The 10,443-nt window shown below is 43.3% G+C and overlaps 1 protein-coding gene across 2 annotated transcripts in view; it reads left to right on the top strand.

The window, feature by feature from the left end:
* Window positions 1-7,793: 7,793 nt before the first annotated feature.
* The window catches only part of PLXNA1 (plexin A1), a 589,805-nt gene continuing 587,155 nt past the window's right edge, over window positions 7,794-10,443 (top strand). For both annotated transcript variants that reach the window (XM_078661729.1, XM_078661728.1), the window contains exon 1: window positions 7,794-7,950. The gene's annotated coding sequence lies outside the window, so the exon portion shown is untranslated. The remainder of the gene's footprint in view (window positions 7,951-10,443) is intronic.

Here is a 10,443-nt window from a genome sequence, read left to right as displayed (position 1 = left end):
TATATATATATATATATATATATATATATATATATATATATATATATATATATATATATATATTAATTATAGGATTATCTTCGTTTTCACAAATAACCGTCCAGCACTCCAGGGTAGATTTGACATTCGGTCTGATTTATTCACAACAAAGTTTAAACATCTACACATTTGAGCATTTCGTGCTGCCTTGTTCATGATGTCAGAGCGTCATTTTTTTTCTCAATAAAATACACAACCAGTAGTGAATAACACTAACAAAGGACACAACACATTGCATAAAGAGCTCTACCTCTCCCAATCTGGCGGCCATTTTTTAACATGTTCATTCTTTGCCAGAGAGCATATTTTCTCAATACCTCTGTTTATTTATTATGAAAACCTCACTTCTAGGTTTCAATTAAAGTGACAATGCATATTTATAAAACCACCAGTAATTCACAAATGTTGATTACATATATTTTTGTGGGCGTGTTAATTCTTTGCTTTTTCTTTTCACCGCATTCGTGAATAAAACACATTTTGATTTTAATCAGCGCATGTCAGTCATCTAAAGCGCAAGTGCAAATAAAATATTAGAATTTTAATTTCAACAAATTAATCTGACAAGTGCCTCCTTATATTGGGTGCAAAGTTTGGCAACTTAAAGTACAAGTGCATACATATGTGCAAGTAGCGCAACATTATTACTTTCAAATCTAACCATCGTTTCAGGACTTTACATTATTTCATTTCAAAGTGCAAGTGCACAATAAATATAACATATCATGGCCTATAAAAAACTAAGAAACAGGCCATTTCCTATATTGATTAAAAAGTAAACACTTGGGAACGAGGAGAAATTTAAAATAATAAAAAAATATATAAAAATATAATAATGTTCTTAGTGATTGATATCATCATAAAACCTTAAGTTCAAAGTGCTTATGTAAACCAGAATAATCTTCCATATAAGCCCTTTTATCTCCTCGTTATATATACATCCTTTAATACAGTACAACGATTATTCAAAAGTGCAAATGCATAGCAGCCAAATTATTATTTTTTTTTATTCTCCCTTTTTACCCAAATAACAAAGTAGAGCAATTCATTATGTTGTATATGCCTCATTGAATATAAATATTCACTACAGTTTAAAAATCAAAAAGTAATTAAAAACATAGAATTCATGGTCTTACACGTGTGCAGATTCTCATTTTACAACTCATCTTTCTATTACTCAAGACAGGCAAGTGTATAAGTCCTCATCCACGTTTAACCCATGTGGGTCCATGCAGTTAAACTCAAGGATAAAATATGTTTCTAATTTCCTGAGTTCCTTTACTCTGTCCTCCCCCTCTTCTTTTTCTCGGGACTTCAGCTATACATGTGTACTACAGGCTCACGGGGTTACTTTGGTGGTGGGTTTCAAAATGTCTTGCGATTGGGTACTTTCTGTCTTGGTTTACAATCGCTCGCCTATGCTGAAGGACTCGTTTATATACAGGTAAAGTTGTACTTCCTATATAAATTTTAGGGCAGGAGCATTGTAACAAGTAAACAACAAAACTGGATCTACAAGTCAGAAAACTTCTAATGGTAATAGTTTTATTAAAAAATGTTCTAAAAGCAGTGCGATTCATGCCATGCTGGCACGCTTTGTATTTTTACCACTTCTTAAAACCTGGTTTCTGGTGTAGCCATGTGGGGGCACCTTCCTTCCTTTCCTGAAATTCACTTTTGACGATCAAATCCTTCAAAGACTTTGATCTCTTATATGTAATGTAAGGATGTCTTTTAACTTTAGAGCCCAACACCCAATCGTTTCTTATCAGATGCCAGTGTTTATTTAGGATAGACCTGATTTCTTTGTGTTTCACATTAAATGTTGTTATGAATCTAGAGTTATCTTGATTTCTCAATTCCTCTCTCTGTTGTTGCCTTTGTTTAGTTCTAGATGGCTCAAACAGTATTTTATGTCTCTCTAGATTCCTCGCCTTGGTTGATGCACCTTTTAAAATTTCAGATGAATATCCCCTTTGGGTGAACCTCTGTATCATTTCTGGCTCCATTTTATCGTATTCCTCCTGGTTGCTACATGCTCTCCTTGCTCTATAGTATTCCCCAAAGGGCATACTTCTGATGAATGCGGCAGGGTGAGCACTTTCCGCATGGAGAACTGAATTCCCAGCAGTAGCTTTGCGGGACACTGTTGTTTCCAGTTTCCCTCCTACAGGTTTAATCCGAATGTCCAGAAAATCTATTGTGGTCCTACTATAATGACCCACAAATTCTAGATTTAGGGAATTCTGATTAAGGTCCTTAATAAACAATTCGATGTCTGTCTCCGTGCCCTGCCACAGCACGAAGACGTCGTCAATAAATCGTACCCATAACAACACATGTTCAGACCAGTGTTCCAGGGGACTGCCACAGAGCATCTGTTGCTCCCACCAGCCAATATGTAAATTCGCATAACTGGGGGCGAAACAGGTGTCCATCGCAGTCCCCTGTTCCTGTAGATAAAGATCATCACCAAACAGAAAAATATTCTTCGTAAGGCACCATTCCATTAATTCTAAAATCATTTTGTTGTGATTCAGAAATCGTACTGGTCTCCTGTTCAAGAAATACTCAGTCGCTCTAAGACCATCTACATGTCTTATGCTTGTATAAAGAGTTGATATGTCAAGTGTTGGCAGTATCATGGTTTCTTCGTTCCATCGGATATCAAAAATATATTTCAAAAAGTCAGTAGAGTCCTTGATATATGAGGATACTGATCTTACAATTGGATTTAGAAAGTAATCAATGTATCTATATATGCATGTATGTATATATATATATATATATATATATATATATATATATATATATATATATATATATATATAATTCCAGAAAGAGGTTCCTTCCGGGATCAAGCCCGCTGCCAAGTGGTGCGTGATGCCAGTGGAACCACCGCCGGGCTTCGTATTCCTTTAAACAATCCAAAGTGAACACACACACTCAAAAGTCCATAATTTTAGAGCAGACGATTTTATTCCTCAAAACGTTACGCGTTTCGCCAAACTAATGGTGTGATCAAGCCATTAGTTTGGCGAAACGCGTAAGGTTTTGAGGAATAAAATCGTCTGCTCTAAAATTATGGACTTTTGAGTGTGCGTGTTCACTTTGGATTGTTTAAAGGAATATATATGCATTTGTGGGCTGAAGTATGTCGGCAACCCACACTTCACATTTAACACCATACAGTTTTGGTGAAAAAGAAGATAAACAAAATTTAATATGTTTATCCTGGCAAAATCCTGAAAAAATGGTCAAATAATTGTGAATGAGCATCCATCATGTTTTGATTGAAACATTTTTTCTTCTTTTCTTGTTGTGAGATATGGTATCACCCTTTTTTTCTTTGCACAATATTTATATGTTTTCACATTGTATATGTAATTTTGATTCAAAAAATGTTTTTGCACATTGTATATTGAATTTTGATTTAACTTTCGTTGTGTTGAACCAAGTGAACATCGCGACATTTATGGCTAGTACATGAAAGGCTATGTCATTTCTCTGGACTTTATGAATAACAAACAAAAAAAAATTTTTTATTGAATAAAAACTGGGCAATTAATTGCCAGGATAAACATATTAAATTTTGTTTATCTTCTTTTTCACCAAAACTGTATGGTGTTAAATGTGAAGTGTGGGTTGCTTTTTGTTTCTCAAAGTATCTTGGGCCCTTACCCCACTTCTGTCCATATGGGTCAAACTCTTTTTTGCTAGGAAGTATGTCGGCAGCACAAAATTACCAGTGCAAGCTAGAATATTGCAGCACCTGAGAGCCACGGTCAATTCTGACCCTACATACCCTGTGGCTAGACATGTAAAAGCAGAGCATGGGAACACCTTGAATGTGTTGCAGTATTTCGTAATAGACAGCGTTCCAAGGAGTAAAAGGGGTGGAGATAGAGAGAAACCGCTACGCCGATTGGAGACCAAATACATAGTGGAGCTGGAGACTAAAAGCCCATGTGGTCTTAACATCTGTGAAGATTTGTACCACTAGCTATGAAAGAATGGGCCTAGCATGAGATAATGGAGATTTATAAAATCCCGAATAACAGCCACTGAGATTGGTTTTAGATATTTATCATATCTATTTTTCTCTTAATTACGGTATGGTTTTAAATTTATTTATTTCACAATACAGCTTGGCCGGAGTGGCTTTGAGCTGGGTTGGAAATGGATGGGTTAATGACCAGCACGGTGATACATTTAGAAGGTTCAGTGGAAAGGAAACTTAGGTAACCACGATGGATTGATGTATATTACATCAATATCTGCATTTTTTATCTAAGCAGTGGAAGCATTGAAAGTAGTCTCGCTCATCTGTAATTTCAAGGTGTGTGTAATATTGAATGCTTAGATTTTCTGGAGCTTTTCTAAGGAATATTATATGTATTTGTACAGTCAAAAGAAAATGATTGCTAATTATATTTATTCTGCCTATTTAACCCTGATCCCCTGTTTATGAATTCATGGTTTTATTGAATATTTGGGAGGTACTAAACTCCCGGCTGGGAGTTTATTTACTGTTCTGCACTTATGCACTTTATTTAGGCACAATATGATTGTTTTTTGCACATTGCGATGGCAGCCATCTACAACATTAAAGCAACAAGCGAGCGATATACTGTAAAGAGGACATAGAATCACTGCTAATGTCATCATGGTCCGATAGAATAAGAGAGAGAAAACTATTGTCTGTATCTATACTATACGACAATTGGTATCAGTTTTTAAACACTAATTTATCTGTATGTATAATTTATTATGTATATACATTTTGTATAAGATGTGTTTTATGATGACATTCTTGATATAATGGCATGTGATGTTTTTAAGATAAGTCGCGAACAATGGAGTCTGTCTTTCATGCTATGAACTCTAAAAAGTGTATGCTTGCTCTAGTCTGTTGTTTGTTTTCATGAAATTGATGGCGACCAGGGATTGGTAGTACTGAGTTTAAAACCTAGAGGGGGTGTGAGCACTAGTTGACCAGCGAACAAGGCAACCAGGATCGCGGAAACGCGTTTGGTGGAGGACACAGCAATGCACTTGAAAAGAAAAAATCAATAAAGTTACCAGTGGCTGCTGTTGAATTCAAGAGTCCGTCTCTCTCGTCTTTTTTGGCGTGAATACAAATCACGTAGAGAGTGGAAATTGGATATATATATATATATATATATATATATATATATATATATATATATATATATATATATATATATATATATATAGATATATAGATATATATAGCTATATATATATATATATATATATATATATATATATATAATTATATTTATACCAGAATCCTTCCCTTTAAGAAAGAAAAATGCCCACACAGGTTACCGGGAACTCTTGTTTATTCCAGCCAGATGAATGCGGCTTGACGCGTTTCGGCTAATGCCTTTCTCAAATGCCTTTACCATCTTTTGTTGCTCACAATGTCCGCACTTTAATAAAGAGTGTCTCATTCGTGATTGGTTGAGGCACTCTAACAGGCAAAACAGGGAGGTGTTTTCAAACTTACCACTCCCGGTTCGTCGACTGTGGGCACTGAATGTAAGTACTGCCCCAGTGGGCGGTGCCTGCAGCTTCACCTGTTCATGCCTGAAAGTTGCAGTGAAGGGAATACGGGTTGCCTGGACCTTCATCCTGCCGCCATTCTCCCACCAGGCACCGGAACACACAATCCTTAGGTAAGTCAGCGCGTTGACGTGCAGTCACAGTCCAAACATATTTGGCACAGTGCCCTCGTGGAGCGCAGTGTTTCGGCATATCCCCAAGCACATTGAGACACACCACAGATCGCCACTGTTTACGCCAAACACTTCAAGGATGGGGGCTTTATGTGCTCGTGGCCACACAAAACATAGACACCAGAATCCTTCACGTTAAGAAAGAAACAAGCCCACACAGGTTACCGGGAACTCTCGATTATTCCAGCCAGATGAATGCGGCATGATGTGTTTCGGCTAATGCCTTCCTCAAATGCCTTTACCATCTTTTGTTGCTCACAATGTCTGCTTTTAATAAAGAGTATCTCATTCGTGATTGGTTGAGGCATTCTATCAGGCAAAACAGGGAGGTTTTTTCAAACTCACCACTCCGGGTTCGTCGACTGCAAGGCACTGACCGTTAAACATATAAATATATATATGTATGTAGATTTAGTGACCAAGGCTGCTGTGACCGCCGAAACGCGTCAAACGCGTCTAAATCGTATGGAATAAAGAACTATCCTTGTAAATCATCCCACGGAGTCGGTGCCTGCTGTTGTATGTGGTAAACAGGATTGGCTGAATATATATATATATGTGTGTGTGTGTGTCTATATATGTGTGTAAAACTTAATATTCTGGAATTATACCATTTTACACCAATGTGTTTTGGAATTTGGAGTTATTGCATTCACTAATGTGTTGAGCTGCTGATTAAATCATTCTCTTTGTTAAGTTTGAGGGACCAGTTTTGGTACTAAGATAGTGCCTCGGCTGCCCTTAACTGTACTTTTCTAATAGAAAGACGGCGTTTGCCAGATTGAGTTACCATCAGTGTTTATATTTAGCGGAGTGAACTATTAGCTCCTGATAGAGTTTACCACAAAGAACTACTCTTTGGACTTAAACCAGCTGGAAAAGAAGATATCAACCCTGTGGCTGAGGAGTTGCACTATGTGTTACCCAGGGCTCTAAGTGGGATAAAAAAACTGGGGGGTCTCATATGGGGCGTGGCTTAATAACACTTTTGCTAAATATCTATGCTTAGCATAGTGCGCCGCCCAACTGGTATTTAGCTGCTTATGTCATTGCATCCAGATATATAATACATGTAGCATTACACCTAAAACAAACCAGGACTATTGGCTTTGCCAATGGCTGTTAATTGTATATGCTAAATAAGCAATAACTATGGTTCCTTGTATAGAATATGGAAATTGCTTCAGTCCTGAAATGATGAGAATGTAATGAACTATAACGATTCACTTTGAAGTTACATCAAAGGCAGTAAAGGGTGGCACTGCTGCAGAGTTTTAAAAAAACTGCCGAGGTGTGGGGTCTAAAATGGAGAGCCCGATAGGGACCTGTCTCAGCATCTGCTTTTTAGAACTGCCGGTGCTGAGCACCGGCACGACCCAGCCCACTTAAAGCCCTGGCGTTACCAGATAAGTCTAGTTGAAAGCCTGCTTTCCCTGATTCCTTAAAATGCTTGATCGTAGTCAAACCCGCTTACTTCATTTGTCATTTTCCTAGATAGTTACCAAAAACCTTCGTGTATATGTTCCAATAAGAAATGATGTTTTAACTAGCCGCAGCTACATTCAGAATACTTGGAAATAGACGAAACACCTGTACAGAAGTGCTATATAAATACCTAACGATGCCGTTCATTTTCACACCTCTGAACAACTAAAGGGTGTTTCGTTTCCAAAAACGGTGCCGCGTTACAGCAGGAACACGAGTAAAGGGGGGTGGGCTCTGTTAAAAGACTTGATGGAAAATATAGGATAGAATCAGATCTTTGTGTAATGTGTGGCATCGGAAATACCATTTAAAAAAACAAACAAACAAAACGGAATAATCTCGCTTTATACACCCGTGGCATCGCCCTTTTAAGGAGGCGCGGCGGGCCTTGCCCTTTTAAGAGCTGGAGGCCTGGCGCTCTCGAGCGCCACCTGGCGGCGCGAGGGGCGCTGCGCAGCCCCCCCCCCCCTTCCTCGCTCCCGCTCCCTCGCTCTCCTGCTGGGAGTCAGATCGAGGCTGGCGTTCCATTGGAACCCCGCGCTGCGCCGCATTCCGTTCCATTCATGCTGAGCTGCTACATTGTAGCGAGAGGCAGCGGCGGGAGCAGGAGGGGAGCGCAGGAGGATGGCAGCGGGCGCAGGAGCACCGTCCCCGGGCTGCAGCTGTGAGTACAGCCCCCTCTGAAGCCGTGATCACGGGCGCTGCCCGGCCCCTCGTGTCCCCGGACCGCAGAGTCTGCTCGTGCCCTCTCCCCGGTCCCTGCTCGTTGAATCCCCGGCAGCCCCCAGGGTGTGGGGGGGATCGTGTGTGTGGGGCCGTCCGTGATCACCCACAGACCCCGTTTGCTCCTCCGTTCTAAACCCTCGTTGTGCCCCCTGCCCGCGCCCCTGCTCTCACGCCACATGTTTACTTGCTGCCCCGTGTTCCTCTGATCCCACCCCCTGCCTGTTTCACACGGCCGACCCTTATTTCACACCCGATCCCTTATTTCACACCCGATCCCTTATTTCACACCCGATCCCTATTCCTGCATTCCCTCTGGTAATAACCCCCCACCCTCGTTTTAATCACCCCCCCCCTGCCTGCTGACCACCTCCCTTCTATGGTCCGGCTGCGCCTCCTCTTCTTCCACTGCCCAGATTCATATATATATATATTTTTTGCTTCCCTTTCTGTAATTGCGCCGTTCTTTTCACCCCGACACTTTTTTTTTATGAACACCTTCCTTTTATTATGACCCCCCCCCCCCCAAAGAACCCCGCATCGTCCCTTCACCATCTCATGTTTCCTTCACACCCCACTCCACCCCTGGGCTGACTTACCCCATTAACTCCTGCTGTACCCCCGACTCTATACTTTCATCCCCATGTCGCCCCTTTATTCCAGTCACCCCCATCATTAAGTCCCTGCTTCCTTCATTGCTCTGTTTCCTGACCCCCCCCCCCCATCCCTTTCATTCCTTGAACTCTGTTTCGTGTCTGTATTCCTGAAACACCCAGATCTGATACTCCCCGGCACCCACCCCCTTTATCTTAATCCTTACCTCCACAGCCCCCTTACTTCGTATTTTAAGAGTAAACATCTGAAACGCCCCCCCCCCCCCCCCGTACGTTCTGTTTGTTTATAGCGCATTGAAGTCTGCCGCTGGGCTGTGTTATTGCATCACTGGTTTAATGCGGATACAAGATTCACTCTGGGTGGACTGTGATTTGTAAAGTGCTCCGCGGCTCCCTGCCTCGGATCCGCGGACACAGCGCCTCCCTGCCTCGGATCCGCGGACCCGCGGACCCAGCGCCGCGGTCCCATGTTCTGCGCTTCTTGTTGTTGCGCCTCCCCGGGAGTGTGGGAACCGAGGCGCCTCAGAGTGGGGGAGGGAGGATGCGCGCCGCTGGTGTGTAAAACCACGAGCTCGCAAACCGCACGGCTGGATTTGGGAGCTGAAAAATGTGCCCCCGCCCCTCATTGTCTGACACATGCAGGAAGGGGGAGGCAGAGACTCTCCCGCTGCAGCCCAGCCAGGGAGGCGATGCAGCGGGGAGAGGGACCCTGCCAGCCCGGGTAACCCTGTCTGTGTCCGGGCAACTGAACTGGGGGCCGGGCTCGGGTTCACACCGGGGGCCGGGCTCGGATGCACACGAGGCGCTGTGCACAAAGCTGAAATGTACATGGAGTGTGAGAGGAAATGTGTTATGGGCGCATCTTTTGGGTCTGGTGTTTTTTCCCCCTTTTCTGAGGCGTGTTTCACAGCTCAGTGCACGGATGCGTTTCCAGTCGCCTTTTGCCCGTGGCTCTTTAACGCAGACAGGGAGTAGGCGACAGCTCCCGGGCACTGCCAGGCAATTAGTTCAAATCTGTGCGCACGCGAGGAAACTGACACAACTTGTGCGGTGTGTTGATTTTTTTTTCTCCATGTGTAGTCTGGATTTTTAATTGCTGTTTCTTGCGTTGGTTATGTCTGTATTGGCTCAGGCTGTTGGGTCTCCCTGGTATGTGCTGCTGAGGGAACTGGGCACGGCCGTCCGCATGCAGTGGGCATGCTTTCCCAGCACCCAAAGGACTATTCTTTCCGGGGGTGCTCGCTTACTTTGGTGAATGTCTCCCCCCGACGCTAGCCCCTTCGCCATGTCGCCTCCCTTGCTGGGAGCTGCCCGCTGCGTGCATGCATGCAGCGGGCATACCTGTCCTGCACCTCCGTGCATTTTTTTTCGTGGGGGTGGGAGGGGGGGTCTCCTTCCGTAATGGGTGCTTCTCTCACCCAGCACCAACGAGCACCAGCCCTTTGAGCATGTTCCCCGCGTCGCCTCCCTTGCTGGGTGCATGCATGTAGCGGGCATACCTGTCCTGCACCGCAGTGCTTTTTTCAGCGGGGAAGGGGACGGGGGGGGGGGCAGGCCTTCGTGGGTGTTTCCTGCACCCACCTCCCCCAGACACCAGCCCTTTGGAGCATGCCTCCTCCCTTGCCGTGTTTCTCTAGGTGGCAGGGGCATGCTTTATCTGCACCCAGTGCATTTTACGGGGGAGGGGTGCTCGCTTTCCATGGTGAGTATCTGCCCCGGCACTAGCCCTTTAGTGCATGCCCCCTGGTTCTCCTCTTTCTGTCTCGGTGCTGGCTGCAGAACTGCGTGCAGTGGGCACCCCCAGACTGCCCTCCCTTGCT

Source organism: Lissotriton helveticus, chromosome 9, assembly GCF_964261635.1.
Source record: "Lissotriton helveticus chromosome 9, aLisHel1.1, whole genome shotgun sequence".
NCBI classification, from domain to species: Eukaryota; Metazoa; Chordata; class Amphibia; order Caudata; family Salamandridae; genus Lissotriton; species Lissotriton helveticus.
Note: the sequence above shows the minus strand (reverse complement) of the source record. Positions and strands in the feature narration are given on the sequence as shown.